General features: G+C 40.4%; 1 non-coding gene across 1 annotated transcript; it reads right to left on the bottom strand.

The window, feature by feature from the left end:
* Positions 1-6,040: 6,040 nt before the first annotated feature.
* Positions 6,041-6,172, bottom strand: LOC127675920 (small nucleolar RNA SNORA17). The gene has a single exon (XR_007975597.1). It is a non-coding gene; the product is annotated as a small nucleolar RNA SNORA17 (small nucleolar RNA).
* Between the last annotated feature and the right edge of the window lie 3,625 nt (positions 6,173-9,797).

Genomic DNA, 9,797 nt, shown 5'->3' with positions numbered 1-9,797 from the left:
ACATTGACACATTACAATATTAGCTCCATGTCTCTTACCCTGTGTAAAAGTCAGTTCAAATATATTTGATGATTAGTATTCACTGTCAACTTGACAGAATCTAAAATTACAAGGTCATGACTGTAGGCAATTATTTTGATTACACTAATGGGAGTAGAAAAGCTGCTTACTATAGGTCCTACCATTCCAGGGATAGAATTCCTGTACTGTATAAATGGAGGAGGAGAACTGAGAAGTAGCATTTATACATCTTTCCTGGATGTGGATGTGATGTGAGCATCTGCTTTAAGTTTCAGCTGCATTGGCTTTCCCACCATGATGGACTATACTTTGTAACAGTAAGCCAGAATAAATTCTTTCTTCCTTGACTTGCTTTTGTAAGAGTATTTTATCACAGCAACAGGAAAAAGAACTTAGGTAATGTAAGACCTTACAGCCTGAAACTATTATAGGAAAACACTTCTGATACAAGCATAGGTATGTACTTCTGAAAATGACTCCAATTACATAGGGAATGATCCCATGAATTAACATATGGGAGCATGTAAAATTATAAAGAAAACAAAACAAACATAACAACAACAATGACAAACAGCCAAAACAAACAAACAAAACAAACAAACAAAAACAATTACAAGAATGAGTGAATATACAGCCTGCCAAATTGGAGATAGGCATCTTTCCTAATTACATACATGGGATTAATATATAGAAGGCATAAAGAACTTCAAAAGTTTTTCTTTATTAAATGGGAAAATCAACCTGCTGCGGGGAGACCATTCCCTAGATGGATTCCTGGACTGTATTAATAGAGAAGGTGAACTGAGGCAATATAAAAATGAAAACTCTGAAACTCACACCAAAAGAATCAAATAGTCAAATGGATGGAACAGAAAACAACAAATGCTGCTAATGATGGAGATGGACCCCCATGGGCTCATATATTTGAATGCTCAGTCATTAGGGAGAGCTACTAGTTGACAGAGATAAGGAGATGTAGCTTTGTTGAAGTATGTGTGGGCTTGTTGGAGGAAGTATGTCACTGGGGTTGGGCATTGGGCTTTCAAATGCTCAAACCAGGACTAGCATGTCTCTCTTTCAGCTGTATTCGTTATCTAGTTATCTAGATATAGAACTCTCATCTATGTCTCCAGCACCATGTCTGCCTGCATGCTACCATGCTTCCTCTCATGCTGATAATAGACTAAGCCTCTGAAACTATAAGCAAGCCCCAATTAAATGCTTTCTTTTGTAAGAGTTGTCATGGCCATAGTGCCTCTTCATACTGAGTAAGACAGTAGCAATGTAAACTAGTGTAGTCACTATAGAAATAAGTATGGAAGTTCCTCACTAAACTAAAAACAGTTCTACCACCACTGTATACACACACTCATGCTTGTCACAGCACTGTTTATTATAACATATCAGAATCAGCCTAAGTACCCACTAGGAGATGAATGGGTAAAGGTAATATGAGTCTTATACAAACAATATTGTTTTGACCTAAAGATCAACAAAATCATGATTATACAGGAAAATGGATGGAAGCAAAGATATTCATGTTAGGCAAAATAATACATACCCAGAAACATGAATAATATTTTTTGCTTTCTTTTATATCTGAAGTCAGATTTTGAAAAATAGACATGGAAGTAGAAAGAAAATTATTTGCTCAAAAGAAAAGAGTGAAGGAAGGTGGGAGGGGCACAAGAATGGAAGGATGTGGCCAGGCTGTGGTGGTGCACACCTTTAATCCCAGCACTTGGGAGGCAGAGGCAGGCAGATTTCTGAGGTAGAGGCCAGCCTGGTCTACAGAGTGAGTTCCAGCACAGCCAGCTTTATACAGAGAAACCCTGTCTCTGGAAGAAAAAAAAAAAAAAAAACAGAATGGAAGGATGTGATCAAAGTACAGCATATTCCTGTATGAAAATGTCACAAGGAATCACATTGTCTTGTACAATTAGTATATGCTGATTACAGTTACAAATGATCACATAATTTGCAAACACAAGTCATAGAAAAGAGTCAATGAAAAACAATCCATTATGTAAAGATATATAAAGATAGGGAACTTTCCCTGTACAAGTGGCTGATGTCTGAAGTCATCAGGACAAGAAATCTTTAAAGTGCTGGGAAAACAAAAGTCAACTCAGAATTTTGTACTCAAAAAATACATTCTTCAAGAATGAAGAACAATGTACTTTGAATTGCAACAAAAGGAAGAAAATTATTTGACAGTAGGCTTCAAGTAGGTTATAGGGATTATATCTCTAGTAAGGGCTGATTATAATTTGGTATGGGTCTTGAGAAAACACCCTGCAATTTATCTTGGGAAAAGGGAATGTAAAGAGTCTTATGAGGTGTGATTCCAACTGAACAAAGAGCTTTCCACTTTTCTCTAAGGGTAAAGATACATAAAAACCTTGATCCATAATTTGGAGTTGTTTTTTCATGGGTAAGACAGCTGATTATTCATGCAACACGATCTGAGGCTACTTGTATTCAAATGCTAAATACTGGCCCCCAAGATCAGGTTGCTCCTACTGAGAGATCCTCAGGGATGAGGAGATCCTCACATATGCAAAAGGATACTGATTAAGGTGATTCCCAAGTTAATTAGTGGATAAAAAGCTAAACCCTGTGATTGGGCAGGAGAGGTAGGTGGGTTTTCCATTAGTTGGCTGGAAGATGAAGGTAGAAAGAAAGAGGGAAAAGTGAGGATAGGAGAGAGGAGGAAGGCCCCATGGGGGGAAATCGACCTTAAGCACAGGACCAAGAGAAACAGCAAGTAACAAGGGACATGTGGCTTGCATGCAAGTTATAATAGCTCCAAAATCTGCCCCATCTAGGCTTACAGCTTGAAAATAAAATACCTGGATTGTATGTCTTTTATATGAGCTAGCTAGAATGGCTAATTCCTTTTATACAACCTGTCACCTGGGTCCTCTTGTTCATCTTAATCATGTGGGACTACTAAGGAGTTGGTGAATCTTTTAAAGCCATGCTGATCTTGCTGGTGTCTAAGTAATACTTTGAATCCATTTGGGGTTGTCCTATCCTTTCTGCACGAGTCTATGGAATTGTAACAAATTAACCTAGTGATGCACAAGGGATACTATGAAATTATCTATTTATACCACTGTTGCCTAGATTCTGCTTGACCTCTTGACAATGGATGTTCTTTATCAGGCTGAAGAGAAATGAATCCAAATAGAATTTCAGGTATTCACTAGAAGTGAAGCAGAAATAAATTATACATACACATTCATATGTAAACAGTCAAAAACTACTTTACTCCTTTTATTTTCTTAAAGTACACAACATTCTTTGGAGAAAAGCATATGGTATTTTGTACTTTTATATATAGTTGTAATACATAGGACAACTATAGAAAGAGAGAGAGACAGAGACAGAGAGAGACAGAGAGAAATTAAATTGACTTTTAATATTGCAAGAATTTCATATAAGGTTTTATAATATTCTCATAATACTGCCTTTAATTAGATCATGACCACAATAAAAGTTCTTAATAAAAATATTACTAAAAAACCCACTAAAATGCCAGGAACCTTTATATTACATGCAGAATTGGAAGTAAAACTGTTTGAAGTAATTTCATTTGCCTTAAACTTGAGGCATGCTTGTCTTATTTTGGCTGGTGAAAATGGTATCTAAATAAATAACGTAGGCATTTTTTCAAGTGAAGAAATAATAACAATGAGAAGAATTAAGATCATAAAGATCTCAAATTAAAATTCCTATAGAATAATCATTGCTTTTAAAAACTTTTTATTTTGAAATATGAATGCACATGAGTTTGCAAAAAAGCTCATACTCTACTGTAGTGTTGATACACTATAGCATTACAGCAGCAGACTATAGGGCTGACTCAGATTTTCCAGTAGTTATATGAATTTGTGGGTATGAGAGGTACATACAAATCAGCATCACAAAGTCATAATCACACCCACTTCTTACCTTTGCACCTCTGAAAACCACTAATCAGATATTCTACAATTATGTTTTTGTCATTTCAAGAAGTTTGTGTAATTATAACCACATGGTACTGACCCTTTGACATTGATTTTTTTCCAGTAAGCTTCAAATCCATCACATGAATGCAGAAGTTTCTTTTTAAAAACTTTTTATTGGTTCTTTGTGAATTTCACATCATGCACTCCAACCCTACTCATCTCCCACTCCTGACATACTCACCCTCCACCTTTCCAAACTCCCTTACAAAAGAGAAAAAGAATTCTTATTGAGGAAGCTGTAGTGTGTCACAGTTGAGTCCCACCATATACCCTTTTGTCCACACTTCTTTGCTTTTAAATGTTCATTGCAATGACTCATTGGTCTGGTATGAGGCTTCTGGTTTCTGCTATTCTATCAATACTGGAATCTCACTGGGACTTCTTTTGAATATGCTGCTGTTGCCTTGTGTCATGGAGATCCTGTAGTACCAGTCCCTTTGTGCACAGTTCATAGATGGGGTAGATGTTAGGGTGAGTCGATTTAAATCCTTGGATCTGGGCTTGAGAGGTATCTGAGATGGTCATTCTGTCAGCTCTACAGTTCTCAAGTCCCTCGAGGCTGGTTCATCAGCAACCCCATCTACAGGCCCAGCTCTACCCTGCTTCCCAGGAGAGCTGCAGGACCCACTCTCCCTAGTGTTGTAGTCTGTGAAGGACATGGCCAATTCTCCCATTCTTTTGTCCTCTCATACCTGCTGTAGACGGAGAGAGATGAGGGAGGAGAGGAGAGCATCTTTCCCTCCTCCAGGACACCACAGAGCAGACCAGAGGTAGGGTCAGTTCTCCCACACTCACACCTTCAGAGTTAGCTCAATGGTGATCTGACCATCAGGGTCAGCTCTGTTGAGCTGCTAGGTGGGGTGCAGAGCCTATTCCCCTGCTCCCCTAAGCAGGTGCTCCCCTGCTTCCTTGAGTGCTGCATCAGAGGCATAGCCAATTCTCCCACTCTGTTGACCCCAGGAACAAGCTCTCCTGCCTGCCACAGGTGGCAAGGAGCAAGATGAGGGTGGTCATCTCTCCATCACCCATGTCATTTCACAGGAGACAAGTAGTGAGGCTAGTCCTCCCATGCTCATGCACTTGGGGCTGGCTCACCCATGTCCTTGCTACCAAGGTCAGTTCTACTGTGCTGCCCAGGTAAGGTGCAAGGCCGCTTGCTCTACTGACTGTTGTAACTAGTGAGGGGCAGAGTCAGCTCTCCTGTTCTCTTGACCCCAGGGCCATGTCTCCTGCCTACCACAAGTAGTTACAAGGGAGGGGGAAGGAGGGTATCTCTCCCTTGTCCATACCACTGCACTGGAGACAAATACTAGTTTCTCCCATGCTCATATCCTCAGTGGCCTGCTCACTTGCAACTCACACGATGTGCAGGGCTTACTCTCCCATTTACTTCAGTTACTGAAGGATGGGGTCAGCTTTCTAGCTCTCATCCTCTCAAGGCTAGTTCTTCCACGATGCCCAGGTGAGGGGCGCAACCCTACCATGGTCACAGGTGACATCACAAGCTATTCACATTGGGCTGTTTTTCACTACCCTTAAGTCTCCAGTTCTGCCTCTCTTCATTGTACACACATCCTCTGTTTCGATTTCTCTTTCATTTCTCCTCCACTTACTTGCTCCTCTTGGTGGCACCCAAGGGGTCTCTGAGTGTGTGGGGTCTTATCAGGAATTTTCTTACTTGTGCATTATAGCATCAGACAGGCATCATCTTAGGCATGGTCTTCTCCCACAGTCCTGTGCAGCAACCGACTGGTGGTCATATCAGGCTAGCTCTCTGTCCAGGCCCCATGGAGCCAGTCTGGTGGTCATCTCAGGGTCACTCCTTGCCCTGCCTATCTGAGTGTCACCATGTAAGGGTCATCTGTCTCAGGCTCACTCCTGCCTGGAGTCCTCAGTCCCAGGTGGAGTTCTAGTCTCCAGCTTGCTCCCAGTCCTGTAAGCTGTTACTGTCAGGGCCTGCACATCACTGGACTAGTGGTCATCTCAGGCTCACATTTTTTTCAAGAAATATTAGGCTATTAATCTTTCAGATGTTCATAAGTCAGAACACTGAGCATAGGCATAGCCTCTCTCCTCTCTGCTACCTACTGATGCACTTGTAACACAGTAGACACATCTACAACACTTCAAGAGACAAGTCAGAAATTTCAATCATTTTACTGTTGAGTGTTCCCTGGTGTCTTAGTCAGGGTTTCTATTCCTGTACAAACATCATGACCAAGAAGCAAGTTGGGGAGGAAAGGGTTTATTGAGCTTACACTTCCACATTGCAGTTCATCACTAAAGAAAGTCAGGACTGGAACTCAAGCAGGTCAGGAAGCAGGAGCTGATGCAGAGGCCATGGAGGGATGTTTCTTACTGGCTTGCTTCCCCTGGCTTGCTCAGCCTGCTCTCTTAAAGAACCCAAGAGCACCAGCCCAGAGATGGCACCACCCACAAGGGGCCCTCCCCCCCTTGATCACTAATTGAGAAAATGCCTCACAGTTGGATCTCATGGAGGCACTTCCCCAACTGAAACTCCTTTCTCTGTGATAATTCCAGCCTGTGTCAAGTTGACACACAAAACCAGCCAGTACAATTGACCCCTTGTCAACTTGACACACAAACACATCACTATTAAGCCTCAACCCTTACTTTCTTATTCATCCCCAAGATCTAAATTACTTTAAAAGTCCTACAGTCTTTACACATTAAAAGTACAATCACCTTAAAATGTCCAATATCTTTAAAATTCAAAGTCTTTTAAAAATTCAAAGTCTTTTAACTGTAGGCTCCACTAAAATACATTCTTACTTCAAGAGGGAAACATATCAGGGCACAGTCACAACCAAAAGCAAAACTCAAACTCCAATGGTTCAATGTCTGGGATCCAACTCACGATCTTCTGGACTCCTCCAAGGGATCACTGCTAAGGTCACTTCTCCAGCTCTGCCCTTTGTAGCACACAGCTTGTCTTCTAGGCTCCAGCTGCCTGTAGTCCACTGCTGCTGCTGTTCTTGGTGGTCATCTCATGACACTGGCATCTCCTAAACACTGCTATCTTCTGCTGTAATTAGGCTTCACCAAAAGCCTCTCATAGGCTCTCATCAGGGTGACAAGCCTCTGCTCCTATGCATGACCCCTTCAAGTCCTGGGCCCTCAATTGCAACTGAGGCTGCACCTTCACCAATGGCCTTCCTTGGCCTCTCACTGTGCCAAGAGCCTCAGCTGCTTTTCATGACCCCTTCATGCCTTCAAAACCAGAACCATCTGGGTGACTCTTACACAGTACCAAGTCCAGCCACAGCACAAAATACAACTGTGGCTATCTCTGGAACACACTCTCTGTGCTCTCAGAAAACACTTCCCAGAAGATTTCATCTCAGTGATGCTGGTCTCTTCTTAATCACTGCTAATTTCTTAGCTCCAGCTAACCAGCATCAATAGTCCCAGTAACACAAAGGTTTGCTTTAGTGGTTCTGGTATCTTGTTACTCACAGCTGATTCTTCAGCCCCAGCTAACCAAAACCACAGAATCTTCACAATCAAAACATGGCCACTGTAAGAGTCTTTAATCTTCCCTCTGAAATTTCACAAGCCAGGCCTCCATCTTCTGCACTGTTCTTAACATTTTCTTCTAAGCTCCTACCGAACTTTCCATAGCTTTTCTAGCTCAAAGTTCCAAAGTCCTTCCACAATCCTCCCCCAAACATGGTCAGGTTGTCACAGGAATACCCCACTACACTGGTACCAATTTGTCTTAGTCAGGGGTTCTATTCCTGCACAAAGATCATGACCATGAAGCAAGTTGGGGAGGAAAGGGTTTATTGAGCTTACACTTCCACACTGCAGTTCATCACAAAAGGAAGTCAGGACTGGAACTCAAGCAGGTCAGGAAGCAGGAGCTGATGCAGAGGCCATGGAGGGATGTTTCTTACTGGCTTGTTCAGCCTGCTCTCTTATAGAACCCAAGAACACCAGCCCAGGGATGGTACCACCCACAAGGGGCTCTCCCCACTTGATCACTAATTGAGAAAATGCCCCACAGCTGGATCTCATGGAGGCATTTCCCCAACTGAAGCTCCTTTCTCTGTGATAACTCCAGCCTATGTCAAGTTTACACACAAAACTAGCCAGTACACCTGGTATGGATGTACTGGAGTTTATCTAGTCACCTATTGAAAGACACTTTGTTTCCAGTTCAAGTATGATCATAAACAAAACTATCATAAACATCTATATACATATTTTTATATGAGTATGACTTTTCCTTTATGTGAGATAAATATTCAAAAGTGATATTTCTAGGTCTTAAAAGTAATTGTGTATTTAGTTTTACAAGAAAAGGGAAAGTTTGAGTGTGTAACTAAATGGTAGAGCAACTGATAGTTTGTGTTTCATACTCAGCCCTGGGAAAAAGGAAACAAAAAAGAATAGGCTGTATCACTTTACATTCCCATCATCAATACATGAGGGGGCTTGTCTTTTGCTCTCATAGCAGTGCTTAACAGTGAAGAGTTTTAAATTTTGAACATTTAGTTTTATACATTTCCATACATATTTACTTTTATGGATCATGCTATAGATAATAAGAATCCTTCATCAAATCCCAGACCTAGAATTTTCCCTAGAATCTTTGAAGGATTTATAGTTTATTTATTTTTTGTCCAAAATCCATGTAGATCCACTTTTCTTTTAAAGTTACTCCATGAAAATAGGCAGAAGACAAGAATACAAAATTTATTTTCCCATAGAAAGAAGCATTAATATCATGCAAATAGCAATTCATTTTACTTTTAAATTGAAAGATGCAAGTCAAGGTTTTATTTTGTTTTGTGTTTTTCAGGACAGGTTCTCACTGTATAATCCTGGCTGGTCTGAAACTCACTATGTATATCAAATCAACTTTGAACTTAGAGATCTGTCTGCCTCTTTCTCCCAAGTGCTAGGACTAAAGACTTGTGCCACTACATATAGCAACAATTTGTGATTTAAAAAAAAAATGAATTGGTGGAAAAGTCAGTTTGCTCTGCATAGTTCTCCATATTCTGTATTTGGCTGACAGCACTGTCATGATATTTTAATTTTTTGTTGTTTTATGGAAAAAAATTAATAAACATGATGTTGTGGGGATGGATGTACATTTTGATACTGAAGTGATTAATATATGTATTTGCCGTTACTGTGCCTTCAGTTTTCCCCAAAGCAATAAATATGCAACTGGGCTCCCTCTCATAATGGAGGGGCATTTACTCTCTAGGCAGTACATTTTCAGGATCTTCTGGCCACAAAATATCAAAGACAGTATGGTAAACGTAAAATAAAACCAACCAACAATAGTAATTGGGCAGGCTAGAGGAGTGAAAGCCAAGTATACAGAAAGTGAAATTTTCTCAGTCTTCCAAAGTCTCTGAGGTGCCATTTACTTCTGGCCTACCAACCACTGTGCAGTTGCTTGGAGAGGAAGTTTGAGTTTAATAAAAACCACATGAGGATAAGCCTCCATCATCAATTTCTCTAAAGTGACACTGAATATCCCTTTCACATACACAGGCTTTTCAGTCTTATATAGTGCATCTCTTATGGAAATTCCTAGTTTCAGGGTACTAAATGCATGTCAGACAGACAATGACAGAGGAATAACTTTAAAAATATAAAAGTCACTGAGTAACAGGCTCAAATGTATATGGAAAATAAAATGCCTTTGTCTTAATTACCACAATGTTTGCTGTTTCAAAACATTTGAAACAACTGAAATGCCCATACACTAAAGATTGAATAATC

Source organism: Apodemus sylvaticus, chromosome X (assembly GCF_947179515.1).
Source record: "Apodemus sylvaticus chromosome X, mApoSyl1.1, whole genome shotgun sequence".
Taxonomy (NCBI): Eukaryota; Metazoa; Chordata; class Mammalia; order Rodentia; family Muridae; genus Apodemus; species Apodemus sylvaticus.
This window is presented reverse-complemented; position numbering and strand designations above follow the sequence as displayed.